The sequence below is a fragment of the Xenia sp. Carnegie-2017 genome, unplaced genomic scaffold (genome assembly GCF_021976095.1).
Source record: "Xenia sp. Carnegie-2017 unplaced genomic scaffold, XeniaSp_v1 HiC_scaffold_23, whole genome shotgun sequence".
NCBI classification, from domain to species: domain Eukaryota; kingdom Metazoa; phylum Cnidaria; class Anthozoa; order Malacalcyonacea; family Xeniidae; genus Xenia; species Xenia sp. Carnegie-2017.
This window is the reverse complement of record NW_025813486.1, coordinates 5326154-5340345: the sequence shown is the minus strand read 5'-3', so window position 1 is coordinate 5340345 and position 14192 is coordinate 5326154. Positions and strand designations below refer to the sequence as shown.

The following is a 14192-nucleotide window of genomic DNA, read 5'->3' as shown; positions in this document are numbered from 1 at the left end:
CAATCTACGGCTCACGACCCGACCAGCGAAAGTGGCCGTGCTGCAAACAGCTGCTAGGCCTTCGAGCGCGATCCCGACAGGAGTTAAGACGACGGTACTGAGTACGGCCACGCTTCTAACAGCGCTGCCCACAGTGATAGCAGACAGGGCATTGCTCGCGCCGTCTAACCCGTTCACAGCTCTTTTGTAGTTTTTGTAGAGCGTTTTGCGGGCTTCCATTTCCGTGTGCAAGCGAGTTTCGACCTATGAAATCTTTTGTAATCGGTAGTATTTCCAGCATCGCTCGCAGTAGGCAGCGTAGGATAGAGAGGCGCCGTCGACATTGGAGGCGAAGAAAGGGGCGCGGAGGGCTTACACGAAGTCATACTGCTCCAATAGCAATGTCACTATAAAACCAACGGTAGCGTCTGTTGAAGAAAACCCAATAACAGCCCCCGCGTCAACCTTTAATGCAGTGTCAAAAACTGTGAAGGCTGAGACCTGCCGCGTAGCTTGCGCACTTCGAAAGTTGTCTTGACATCGTTCACCATCAGCCGGACTGTCGCAACATCGTTTACAGCAGCCGCGATCCCCATGCGAAGCACTCGACTCGGTCTGAATACCGGGCCAAACGGAGACCATCTACCGCCCCCCCTCTCTGCCTGCAGAGTAATACGGAACGACGCCATCGGAACGACGATACTCAAGTCGCTTGGCGGCCTGAGCTTGGGTGAGAACAGCCTTCAGCTGCGTACGGGTGGGACGGTCAAAAGTGTATTCCCATACAGAGATCAAGCTCGCTGTATCTCGTTCGGCATCGTATTGGCAGCGGAAGCGCGTTAAATTCGTCACAGGAGGTCTCCTTGCTTGGAGCCAAATCTCGACTGCTTGGGTCATACCCAAATCTAACGCCATGCTGATACGTAGTATCAGGTGAACTCAAGATAATACACCCTGTAGGTACGTCTTCAATTGTATCCGAACGTGCCCCTTTGGTTCGAGACTGCCCGCGGGATCTTGATACAGTTAGTGAGAATGGAGGTGCCATCACCCCGCCAGAAGACATTGAATCTCCAACCCCAAGCATCTTGCATTTCACCGCTGTCCAGATGATACCACTCGTTTTCAGCCCGCTCAATCCTGAGACTCTGAATCTGTATCTTGCCATTCTTCAGATTTGCACCCTCCCCAATATGCGTCACCACAACGTCCTGTCGTACGAGATCAGGCAGCGTTCCTTTAACAACTCTCAGTAAGGCACCCAAACGCTCATCAAGGCCATGGAGGTCGAGCTTGTTTACCTTCAGCTGCGCGACAGTATGAGAGAGAGTGCCCTCGGTATCCTCATTCCCAATTTTTGTTTCGTTTCGCACCACAGCATCCTGCAAACGAGCAAGCTGGTCCTCCTAATCACTGAACACCGAAGCAGCCGCAGTCTTCTCCCAAGTGGTTACCCAAAATGCCATGTCCATAAAACATTCAAACAAGGCCTCGAGAGTTCAATATATCAAGACACTTGCTAGTGATGCGGCTCCCGTTAATGAGGAGCGCAATGATAAAGGCAGCATCACTAGTCATCTTGCCTCTGACGCTTCCAGGCATAAAATGACGACCATATTTTATAAGTTTGCTCTCGGGGGCTTTGGAGTAGGTCTCAAGCAAGGCCACCAAATCGCCGAACTTCTGCCCTGACCCCGGGACCGCAAGAGCATGCTATTTTGATCTCCTACAACTTCACGTCGCCAGGCGAAACTGGGGATGGCCGAAGTCGACTACGATGTTAGCGAACACCTCAGAGGGATACCTGCTGAGAAACTGTTGATTTACGTTTTTCACAAGCACGCGATAGTCGGCCATGATGGCGAAACGCATATCCTGATCCGCCTGAGCCTCGTTGAGATTTGCTTCAAACCCTTCAAGGTTTTCCGTAAACAATTGTACCAGCTGCGCACGCGGAGTGAAATAGTTGCTTTTAAGAAAGGCATCGGGAATCTTCTGACCCGCCAGAAAGCGGCCAAAGACGAGCAGCAGCAAGCGATGGAACTCCCCCTCTTTTCGAGTCTGGATAGAGGCGCGGTTGTAGTGACCACCGGTAGTTGGTTTTTCAAACGGACATCAGCGACGCTGTCGCGAACTTGGCCTGTATCTTCAGAATAGCTCATCAACCTGGATTTGACCGTGCTCAGGACCGACTCTTCATTGATAAGCTCAGGGTGGCCCTCGAACAAGGCATAGAGCTCTTTACGCTTGAGTGTTTTTTTTAGCTCCAGCAAGCTCAACTTAGCAAGGGGATGGTTTGATATATACTGCAATGCTTTGCGCAGGAAGGAGATGAAATCCCGGTGGCGATTTGGTGCTCCAAGCCCTTTGCTCGTCCCATCGGGGACGTAGAGGTAAAGGAATTAGCGCGTTTGATAATGTGCTCGGGTTGGTTCTCGATAAACTGGAGGACCTCCATCCTCCGCGCCTTTGGGATGAGGAAGGCCGACAGATAAACATCCGCCACCCGCTCAAGCCGCTGTGGGAGACCATTGACGATCCGGACTCGAATATGTTACATTTTCTTCAAACATACGCCTAAAAATCTGGTGATATCCCTCCCGAACTTCTTTCTCTAATTCTTGGTCAGATTTGTCTGGTAATGACGGAGTAAGCAAAGTCCACCGTAATAGAATTTTCGTCGCAATAATAGGCGAATCGCTGATTAGTGCAGTCCATAGCGAGGATCGGGTGCTCGCAGCGGGTCAAGAGTTTTTCGTACAGTTTGAAGATGAGAGCCGGTTTATTGCCCGTGCCGCCGAAGAGCGTATTAAGAAACCGCTTCACGTTCTACTTATCCGTTAATCGGAAAAGATAGAGAAAGTTTGTGTTAACCTTCATGTCCTTTATGTTGTCGAAGCTCAGGAAGAGGAAGAAGATGTTCAATTTCAGATGATGGCTATACATCGTAAAGAACTTATAGAGGCATTCTCTCTGCGTTCCGCATTTGAGATTCATGACGCGGATGTCGTCGACGAGGACTCCGGCTCTATACTCGTATTCTCGATTGATTCAGTCATGATGGAATAATGCTTCAAGATCGTATTAGGTTGAATATATTGATCAGCGGAGGTGTTCGAAATGACGTACAGCCTTTTCGAACGAACGTGAGCAAGGAGCCATTTCATGAAGAAGCTCTTGCCCATATTGCTCTAACTCATAAGCAAAACATTTTGCCCCCATTTTTTGAGTGAAGGCAGAAGCTCGTCAAACCATTCTTTTTTGTGAAATTCAAGCCCGGGGATAGCAGGGTATTTGCCGCTAACAGTGCTAGTATCGCGCGTGATAACACTTCGAAGAACAGGAGGTGAGGGCGCCTGTGATGGCGTCGGGACGACTGACTCGGAAGTAGGAAGTAACAGCCGAAAATCCATTTCGGAAAGATAGGCACCACTCTAAATGTTGAACGAATGGCCGATGTGGGCGCTCGTCGTGGTCAAGGACGCGGCCCGGAAGGCCTGGGAGATGTTGTTGCTGATGGGCTGATGGAAACGTGAAGCTGCCGCGGGCTCCGAAGCAAGGACATTGGGTGCCAAACTTGTGGCTGACGATTTCACCCGAGAAAAGGCCCTCGATTTTGCGCGATTCACTGCTCTCTTGCCCGTGCTCTTTGCAGCATCCAGGAGCATGCTATTGAATTCATCCAAACCGCTATTCTTCGCTCCCCCCTTGGTTCGTCCAGGCACTGCGTGTTTCGACATCCCCGTCTTCCGTCTAGTTGTAGACCTTGGTGCTGCGCGTGTTCTTCGAACTGTTCCCGTTGTTTTGCGAGTCTTTCCGGCCCTCGACCTTTTTGCAGCACCACCCGTCGTCCGCTTTCGGGTTGGCACATATTCTACGCGGTAGTCGTCGGAGGGGTGAGACATGTTGCGGTTAACAATACCCGCGCCGAAGATACTGTCAAGGACGTTGTCCTCCAGAGATCTGAGTGCACTGAAGGCGAAGGGGATAACGGCATTCTTCGCGTAAGGGGCCATCCTGGTGGCGGCTCCCAACAGCCTTGGGGGAAAGCCAATCCCCCGCGGATCATGGCTGCGGTTTGCCGTTCAGGCAGGGTCGCCTTAATTTGGTTGGCGATCTGGTCTCCCGCCCCCTTTCCCATCAGCATGAGGAGCAGGCTCAACCCCGCCAACGCCTAAGAAAAGCCTCCACGCTGCATGAGCATTTTTGACTTGATCGGTTCGCTCATCGCTTTTTGCAGCTCCGACGGCGACACATCGGCCTCCAAGCCAAACATGCGTAGGAGGGGAAGAAACCCGCCATATTGGCGGTTTGTCGTCGCGAGGTCACCCCTGCGATAACGGTGGTTGCTCATTTTCAGATCGCCACCTTCCATGTTGCTTTGCTGTATGATACAAAATTGAGACAAAGCCTTCTTGATGCTTTACATTGATAGACAATAAATATTTTATGTGAATGCTGCATAAATATTCTTATGCAAAACATGTGAACTTTCAAAGATCACGTTTCAAAAAGCAAACGATATTTTAGGGAAACAAATGTCAACATGTTAAATGGAAATTAGCATCACAGAAGAAATTATTTGTTATTCACATATACAATAACGAAGAAGATACAATAACGACAAAACTCCACACTTCAAATTGGCTATAACTAGACGACACTCCAGCTGATGCCTTTCTCTTTCGACATCGTGTACATATACTGATCGAGGCACAGAAGGTTCACTTTGATTGACGTGGTGGCGTCGGAGGGGAGTGCAATAGGACTGTCCGCCACTGCCGTGAACTGATAATAGATTGTGAGATTGCCTCGCGCTTTTGCGTTGTCTGTGACAGGGTCCAGATTGAGGTTGATCGGGATCATAAACCAGTTGTTGCAGTAGTCCTCAGCCGTGATGGACACTTCCGTGCCGTACGTCTTTCCGAAGAACTATTGGACCAAGTTGTAGCCTCTCAGGTAGTAAATTTTATTGGGGTCGTAGAAGTGAGTGGCTCCTGTTTGGTTAGCTTCGCCCGCCCTGCACTGCCACAAGAACAGTAGATGGTGATCAAAAGGTTCTGCCCGTTCACGATGATGTGGAGTTGTTTTAAGTTGGCGTGGATCATCGCCAATCGGTTACTGGAGTCGGCGGCGGCACCTAGGACAAGTTCTGGTACATCTCCGAGCCTCGAGTCGGTGAAGAAGAGAATCATCTTCCTGGGGATCGAGGCATTGTGTAGGAGCTCGAGAGGGCCAGTTTCATGGTTCAACGACTTCTGAACTACCCTGGGCACCAGGTGTGGAAATACAGCTCCTTAGCGATCGAGACCTAGTGTCTGTAGTCTTTATTATGCGATAGGTGGGGTAGACAAAGTCGAGCTCTAGCAGATACGTATTCTGCTGATAGCGTCTGCGTTATCCGCAACGCCCCCTTTGTTATAAATGATCATGTAGTGACTGAGATAGAGCTGCAGATTCCGATAGTGCAGGACGTATCAGGTCTTGTCGCTCAGATTTGGGACCAGCTTTTCGACCTCGTGAGACGCACCCCTATACAACTCTTTAAGGAGATTTTGCTGGTAATCCGACATCCACGCGCTGTCGACCTTCGCGTCGTAGTACTGGGTCCAACTTAGGGTCTTTCTCGGATTATAATCTGGCACCTTGGAGTTGTTAGCTTTAGCAAATCGCTTGCTGACCATGCTAATACCACCATGCAAGCCCTTCTCATTGAATAAGTGCATGTCGATGTCAGTTAGCAGCTTAGCTCCACTCCTGTGTGCTTGAGTAAAGCATCCTTACTCAAACCCGGGCTCGTGTAGTAGAGGGCTGGGTCTAGCTGGTACTGCTCGAGGCACAGCTTTCGAAAGTTCTCGAAAACGTCGGCGAGGAAAAGGATGTCGGTCCTGAGTTAGAAGTCATGGCAGTCGCCTAGGTTTGAGCAGCCAAATATAATACAGACATTTTTTCCGTGGGTGTAGTTAGCGTCGCTGATGCCTTTGATGGAAAGCTTGCTGTAGAAAGCCTCCTTCGGTGGGAAAGACCTTTCATCGAACCGGAACCAGCTGTCTATGTACTCGTAAGAGTAGACCCCCTTCCGGAGCAGTAGAGCACGCCTCTGGAAAATTGGTTCGTAATCTGCTGTAATGCGCGTGTGTCTCGCACTGAATCGCCTTTGAGGGGCTTGCTGCAGATGTGGCAGTTTGTGGCTTTCTTGTGGCTCCCCCAATCCTTTCCTGTTATGTGTTTAGGCTCGGGGTTAGCCAACACCGTCTTGATCTTGCGCTCTTCTTCTTGGAGCGCTTCTAGAAAATGCTTGGCCGCGTCAGACCCTCGGTAGAGCTGCGGCGGCTGCGTTTCCCCGTCGGAACGAACGACTATGTACGAGTAACCGAATGCCTCGTGCCTGGAGGTTTGCTGGGTGCCGCTCTTTTCAGGGTTAGGCGCGCAGCCCTCGATTTTACGAATCAGGCTCTCGAAGTCGGTGTAGATTATGAAGGGCGCTTTTAGCTGCTTGTGGTGGCTTTCAAAGCGGATCTTGTCGTTTTTCCCGAGGGTTGGCTTTTTGATGGCAACCGCGGCCTGGTTGATGCCTCGACATTCAGGCTTATGCTCTTCCAGCAAATTCTGTCTGGTGAAGCCGTGAAAGCAACGCTCACAGAAGTGCAGCCGGTTGGTATCCTTCAATTCCCGGTTGAGAAGGCAGTTGAAGTCCTTGATCCAAGTGTATTGCTGCTTCTCGGGGTTTTCTGGATTCGAGACGAGGAAGAGATTCACAGTATTGCGAGCTCTCTCTACTTTGCTTAGACGGCAAGGAACGACGCCGCCTTACCACACGTGCACGTTGATAGCAAGGTCGTTCTGGCGCTCTACTCGTTCGAGCTGGCAGAGCGGTGTGGATGCGCTCACCCCCGCAAAGTCAAGACCGTCTTCAGTGGGATACTTGCCCGGCCGTTGCGGGCCTTTAGCTGTGGGAAACAGCGCAGATCTTAAAGACCAACAGAGACAATCGCCGTCTTTGTTTTTCACGTTGACGATTGCCTTCTTATTCTTGACAGCGGTGGGGAGAGGAAGGTATGAGGCTCCGCGTAAAGGCTGCTAGAGAGCGATGTCAAGCCAGAGTGTTTTGACACGATCTACTATCCACCCAGACCCTTCCCGAGTGAACTTTTCCAATCTCTCCAGGATTGTTGGGAAAGCTTCATGTAGGGCTTGCAGAATCTCATACGCCTGTAGCAGCGTTATCTGCTTTGTCCGGAAAACTAATGCTTGAAGCACTTCAGTGCCATTTGTTTCATCCTTCCGAAGCTCAACCTCTACAGCCAACTGGAACTTAACTCCTCGTAGAGCTAATAGCTCCTCGACGAGTTTGCGTTTGATGAGGGGCTGGGCGCTTTTGGCTGGACGGGCTGGACACCTCTCCGAAAGCCATCAAGTTGCGTTCGGAGGGGTTTCCCGTTGGCACCTGCATTTTCTAGGCTCTCAGCTGATAGCTAAAGGCCTTCGCTTCATCCCACTAAAGTTCCGCGGGTGGTGGGGGAGAAGCTCTTGTGGGGCGTTGTGGTTTAATTCCAGCCAGAAGCTCCTCGATGTATGCGTCCATCTCATCATCGGTACGCTCGGCAGGCCTGCGCTCGCGCGGTTTGGGGATAGGCCTACGCTTGCGCGGTTTGGGAATAGGCGGAGTGACATTTCTTGACGTGGGTGTTGGGGCACCAGGTGATTGAAGAGCCTTTCAGCCTTTCTTGTGGGGCGTTCAGCGCGTGTCCGCTGATTACACCTTGGTTATATAGTTGCAGAAGTTTATTAACAGTATCGCATCAGTGAATATAACCTATCGTACACTATTTTCTAAATGGATGTAGGCTAACATAGAATGAAAATTCAGTGGATATAACCTACCATACGCCCTTTTTTAAATGGAAATTCCCGGCATCCACCTCGCCGAGGACCAGGCAAAACTGCCTTCGTGCTCGGGCCTCTTTTCTATGAAGGCGAGCTTTTCCGGCTTGCTGACCATAATCTGCGCATCGTTGCGCCTCTGCCTGCGTGCTGATACCACAGCCCCGACATGGGACCGGCACCGCACCGGCGAGCCACGCTGGATTTGTTGCAGATGCACTCTGCAATACTTCCCCATACATGACTTTTCACACGGTTCTCTAGTGTGGACCTTCACCCACGCGCACTTGTTCTTGCCCTGCCTCATGGCTGTCGAACGTTTAGATATGCGCTGTTAATCGTCTTCCTTCAAAAGATCCACGGCCGGCGGAGGGCACCGCCTTAAACACACGCGGGCGCTGCCGTCTTTTGCTCCCTGGGTTTGGCCTTTGCTATCCGGTGCGAGTTTTGTTCTTAGTGTGTGCTTCTTGTAATTATGCTAGCATAATTACACTATGTGCTTACTATGTCGTCTTTCAGACATACATAGTAAGCACGTACGCGAACTAGGGCTGGGGTGCTTAGATTTCCGTATACTAGGTCTCAAGGTGTAAAGTGCGCCAGAACCGATGAACCTTGACTGTTTACTTTAGAACGCAATTCTAGAGAATTCTAAAGTTGCTATGCAATAAACAAAATATAAAATTAAAGATATTTAAAGTAACATTAACGAAAATTCAATTAAAATGAACAAACACATATTTCTTCCTATATGTTACTTAAAAGCCTTTATCAAAAATCGCCCCATAGAAATCTCGAACTCGTAATCTAATTTGTGTTAAGCCTACACCTAACATTTAAATTAGCTTATTTATTCTAAAAAAATAATATTTTAGCGTTTATACATCGAACAAAACACACTCTTTTTATTACAAGTGCAAGTCTGAGAAAAGCAACGGTTTCTGGTCAAGCGTCTTTCAGAAACGTCTCCTCACCAGTGGAAACACGAAAAAATCTTTTAGTTCTGTAAAACAAAGCAATGCGAAACATAAAAATTTCAAACAAACTTTTCGATTTTCTTCAAAAAAGATTGATTTAAAATTCAAGACTGATTTAAAATTCTTTTTGATGGTATGATTGATTGATTTAATTGGTTGAGCTCAGATAAGTTTGCATAGGCTGACGGCAAATGTAAAAACACAACTTCATCCACGAGAATTATTTGTTTAATTTTCGAAATGGATAAATTTAATTTTCAGGTAAATATTCCCGAGAATGCGCTGTTTTCTCTTTATACAGGGTGTATTAATTAAATTTGACTCTTATAAGCACTTAAACGTTCTCTTGCAGTTGAATGCAGTTGGTAGAACAGGCCAACCATAAGCACAAAGAAAACAATATTTTGTTTCATAGAAATTGTTCATGCTATCTACATACAATCCAAACATAGAAATCAATAATATGGGTACTTGTTTCACATATGTATATATTTACTTATACTAAAGATTGCACCGTGAGATGTCGAAACATTTCTATTTTCAAAAAAACTCGTCGTTTATATAAATGCACATAACATATTGTGCTGTAGTTGCTAAAGAAAGGCAAAGAATAAAAATAGGTACGCAATACGTTCATCTGGAGAGCCGGCCAGGTATATAGCTACAAAGAAGTGAATGAACATAGTTAATAGAAATAACATGTTTGGTATTATTTTTGTGAAATTTGTTTAAATGTACTTTAAGCTCAATGTTCAGCCATGTGACTAAGTAATTGTAGCCTTTTCTGCATTTTTCGAACGAACGAGCTTAGATTGCGTGTCACGCCTAACTGTGCTTCTACAAGCCTTGCATCTAGGAAAGTGACGTTCAATAGATTTCACCCAACTGTTAAAGGTTAATTCATTATGATTTTCACTGAAAACTACTTTCTGTATAACACAAGTTATATAACGTCAATAATATATATTTCAAAACAGTTGTATGACGTGTCTGACTCTCAAATGACATGTATTAATTTACATATATCGACACTTGTATTACTTTTAACCAACAACCCGTGCTGTTTATCGTTTTTTTTTTCTAATTACATTTGGAAAAGTCTATAATTCAGACGATTTTATGTTTTATCTTTGAATGCAAAACTTTGCACGTTCAAGTGATCGCTTATTTTTATTTTCTGTTCATAGTTTGACACGTATCATATTTAATTTAACTTGATGAGAAATTACAAATCCACACAAATAATATTTTTTATTATATATTAGAAATAGTATTTCGTACAATGTTCGAAAGCAAATATATTCATTTGCTTTCAGCCTTACATTAAATTCACCAACAGACTACTGCGATCAGACTAAACCGAGGATTGTATTAACAATAGACTACACAGCTTGAACCGTTCGCCGGAGCGAGAATTGATTTTTTATCACTTGCTAGCACGCATTTGAAGAATATCTTGACTTTTTGTTACTTTTTATAAATTTTTTATGAAGTTTGTGAAGAGTAAGATTTTTAGTAATTCATGTTTCATAAGACTATGCTTTCAGATGATTCCTCGCCGATTGCAAATTACTTCTACTTGATCTTCCATTTTCCGGTGTACGAACGCACAAATGAGCAATGAAGACATCAAATTGACAAACAAGCTAACATATAGCAAGCTTATACAAACTTGAATGATAATAATTAATATGCCCTTAATAACCGAGTGCGAGGTCTTTACGGAGAAATATCGGACTGAAGTTTATCATACAGACCGAGCCCGTAGGGCGAGGTTTGTACAAAAAACAGAGGTCCAATATTTCTCAGTAAAGACCGAGAAAGCGAGGTTATTAAAAGGTTTATCATATAGCATTATTTACATGAAACAAAGCTTGCTTTCTTTCTTGTCCTTGCTGTTTTGTATACGGTTGGATTTCACTTTCCTAGTTTTCGTCCAAAAATAAATCGTTTCAAATTGTATCGTCTTCATAGTTAATGTGGTTAAACTGTTTTCCAAATGTTTTTTTCTTCAAATCACATACGTAAATGGTTTTTGTTTCGTTTATTTTGCGTTTTGCTGTTTGCATTACGAAGTTTGCTTACATTTCACTGTAAAATTACGCCTTTTGAACCGTGGTCCATCACAGAAAATAACGGACCGGGAAAATTTTTTTTGTGCCAATCAAAGCGCGACATTTATCCGGAAGTGACACTTGCCATATAATAAGTCACTATAGTACACAGGTTTTTGCTTTGCATTCTGAAAGTTTCGCTTAGAATGAATCGAGCGATTGAAACGAGAAATTGCTGACAAAACAACCCTTCGATGTTTTCCAAGAAAGCGACAATGAACGGTATTCTTCATTATGTGCGACTATCGCCGAGGATTGCGACTGGCACTCCGATTGACGGACAGAAGGGTAATTTAGCAAACGTCATCAAATTTTGGTAGGGGTTTTGCGTCTAGGACGCCAGTATGTCGTAAAGTATTTTTGTGTTATCAGACCTTTTAGGACTTCATCGAAGAATTGTATGAAACAAGTTTTATCTATTTCCGTATTTTCCTCCTGAATCTTTTTTTTCTATCATTTCAAATTAATTTTTGATACTAAAAATATACTTCAATGTATTTATTTCAATAAAAAATATAAATAAAGGAAAAAATATCCGTGGCGTTGTGACTAAAATTTTTTTGACTCTTAGGAACCCCCCTCCCCAAATTAGAGTCGACCTCGCGTTGTTTGTTTTTTGTTTGTTTTTTCACGCTTTAGGAAATAAGACATTGGCGGTTTTTACTTAAGTAAATGTATGTAGGCCTATATAAACTTTTAACTTGCAAATGTTAAGGATAATTAACGTATTTTTGTTCAGTATTTGAGTTTGTTTCATCTGTTATCGATAAGACATTGAATTGTATGCTTTCATGTCAAAATCGTCAACTCAACTGCCATGTTAGGGTGAGATCCAGGCAGAAAAATATATTGTTAAGGCTGCATGCCGAGTTAAGTTTTGAGACCGAGAGAGATATTTTCCCATCCTGACCGACCTAAACAGTAAATAACATACTTTACTTGTATTAAAATTCGAGTCGTACTCATTTTCGCTCAGCTTTAAATTCGCGCGATTTAATTTCGCGCACTTTGTTAACAATTATTCGCGCAGCTTTAAATTCGCGCAAATAGTTTTATGTGCTCGTTCTTTTTGGTTTGTTCAAAAGAACTATTAATAATTAACGCATTTATATTGAGCTTTCTTTATTAAGAAATACCTCAATATTCATCAAAAAAGCGATTGGGTGGCCTCAAAAATGGCTTCAAAATAAAGCGTGAGTTCACTATCCCAACAAGAACTAAAAATGTAATAAATGATATTGCCTAACAATATATTTTATAAGTCAAACAAAAGTTTAGCTACAGTTTAAATGGATCCTCTTTTCGGCAGTTCCTCCAATGCGGCGCTCACACCTGATCGTTGCCAACCTTTGACGACAATGTCCTTGTTCGATTGCATGTAATCATAGAACTGCACTATCCATTTTGCGTGAAGTGGTTTGAGCACGCTAATTCTCAAATCAACAGAAACCTTATCAGGTTGAATACCTTTCTCTATTTGGGCTTGGACTTGCTCTGAGTACCATGTTTGCGCCTGTTTTCGAAGGAAAGCTTTGCAAGAGCGATTGACCGTTAAATCTAAGGGCTGCAGGTATGATGTCATATTATTGGGAACAGGTATCATCTTCCCATTATAGTCGGAAATGATCTTCTTTACGGCATCCGTCCAATGTGCTTTAAAAACATCGGCGATCAAAACCCATTGTTTTGTTGCGCGAAAACCATGCTCTTCTCTAATTTACTTAACATAGGGGATAAGAATGTGATTGACTAATTCAATTGCTTTCGTTTCATTTGACCAATGATTTTCCGTGTGGGTAACGTGGAATTCTTTCGAAAATCTGAATTTAGGGTGACACCGGTCTGTTTTCCCGTGGTAGATTAGTTGAATTGGCAGAAACTTTCCCGACGCGGTGACTGAGAATGTTCCAGTAATTTGGCGATAATCGGCGCTATCACTGATCGGCACAAACTTCTCGTTAGTTTTGTCCATTGTATACTTGCTGATGAGGACAAACGGGAGAGGGGTCTGGTCAATATTTATAATGAGATCGTCGGGAACGTCATAAGCGGTAACCACTTCCTTAATAGAACGATGAAACGTGAAGAGAATTTCTTTTAAGAAGCCAGGTGATACGTGTTGTTTTGCAGTTGTTGCTCTACGTTTACTGAAACCCAATCTTCTGAAAATTGACTGGCACCATGTATAGTGGAATTCTAGGGTTCCTCCGTTTTCTTTCAACAAAGACCGATCATTAGCCAGTACTAACCCCGTTCGCTATGGAAATAGCAATGTTGTAATTGACAACACAACCGGCCGTTCTCATGCTCTTGATCATGGCGATAACTTTCTCATCGATGTTCTCGGGTAACAAAGTTTCTGCTCCACGATGTTTTCTTGGCAATTGTTCGAGTTCAGTGCGCTCTTTTCGTTCCTTATTGTACGATTTGACAAGTCCACGAACAGTTGACTCTGGTACGGAATACTTTCTTGCCTCCGGTCTTATTCCATGCACAATTCCCCATTTTGCAATTTCTGCTCGTTGAAAAGCATCATATGCTCCATATTTGCCCCTCCTTTTCTTTGGTTCTGGAGCGTCAAGAAATAATTGCTGTTTTACTGCATTTTTTTCGGCAGCATTTAATTTGCTGTCAGACGACGCGGCCGAAATATCGTCTTGGGAAACCTTTTTGAAATATTTTAACAGAGCCATGTGCATTGATTTCCCGCACAATGTTTTCTGTTGGCAATACTTGAACGGTAGAATATGTGTTGCGGAAACGTTTGACGTATTCGGCAATTAGTTAATAAGGAAGTAAAATCAGTCAGTAAAATAATAATAGAACATCATATCTAACACCTAAAGAAACGTGACTCATCATTGACTATTGTGTTGGAGAAATGGAAAGCATTTGCATCGTGTGCAATGATTTGACAAAAATACACTTGTCTAAAATGCAAATCATTTGTTTGTAACCGAGGAATCAAGTGTTCAATCCCTGCATCTGAAAACTATCCTGGATGGAAAAGTGGTTCGAGTGTTGCTTTATGTGAAGGGTGCGACGCGAAAGAAAATTACGCATCTGATTGCTTGCTTCAGGAAACCTACGATTCAGGAACGGATGATTCTAATTCAGTGAAACTGAGCCCCGAGGGGACATCGTTTTCTCTGGCTTGCGCATCACGAGGTTTTCATGAATACAGAAAAATCTGGGCTCCAAGAATCAACCAGCAGTTAATAATAAAACCAGAATCAGG

At 44.6% G+C, this 14192-nt stretch overlaps 1 protein-coding gene across 1 annotated transcript in view; it reads left to right on the top strand.

The window, feature by feature from the left end:
• The window catches only part of LOC124448486, a 113217-nt gene that overhangs the window by 96197 nt on the left and 2828 nt on the right, over nt 1-14192 (top strand). The window lies entirely within an intron of this gene.